We start from the raw sequence: 602 nt of genomic DNA, 5'->3' as shown, positions 1-602 counted from the left end.
AAAGCCAGAAGAACTTCCCACTTCATTACATTAAAATACACAAGTTCCAGTGACGCACCATCAACTTCCAGATGAACCTGCCCAGTGCCAACAAAAGCACCTCAGCATCATCCATCCTTTGTAGCAAAGGTGGTAAAAAAAATGAAGTTCTCACCTCCCATTACATGTGTCCATCCTTCCAGGGAGTGGTCCTGGAGGACTGGCAGGAGGAAGAATGTTAGGGGGTCAGTGCAACATTCACTATCCTGAAAGACCCATTTTCCTGCAGAATCTTTTATTTGTACAACCGCCTCAAGCCAGAAGTGATAATGTCCAGAATTAGGCCCTGAAATTTAGCTTCTCTATTCAATTCTCTTCTCCCACGTTGCCCTCCCTCCAGGATTTCCCTAACCAATTCAGGCTGTGGAGGTAGAAGTCCAAAGCCTGTTAGTAACATCCCAAATGTAAGCCCACCATGAGAAGGAAGGGAAAAAAAAAAGAAGGAAGGAAAGGAAAAAAAAAAAGAAAAAAAACGGCTCATGAAGACATATATCCTGCTGAGCCACCAGAGAAGCTCCAGGAACATCAAAAACAGAACCAACTCCAGTGAGTTCTGATGTGGT

This window comes from Meleagris gallopavo, chromosome 10 (genome assembly GCF_000146605.3).
Source record: "Meleagris gallopavo isolate NT-WF06-2002-E0010 breed Aviagen turkey brand Nicholas breeding stock chromosome 10, Turkey_5.1, whole genome shotgun sequence".
NCBI lineage: Eukaryota > Metazoa > Chordata > Aves > Galliformes > Phasianidae > Meleagris > Meleagris gallopavo.
This window is presented reverse-complemented; position numbering follows the sequence as displayed.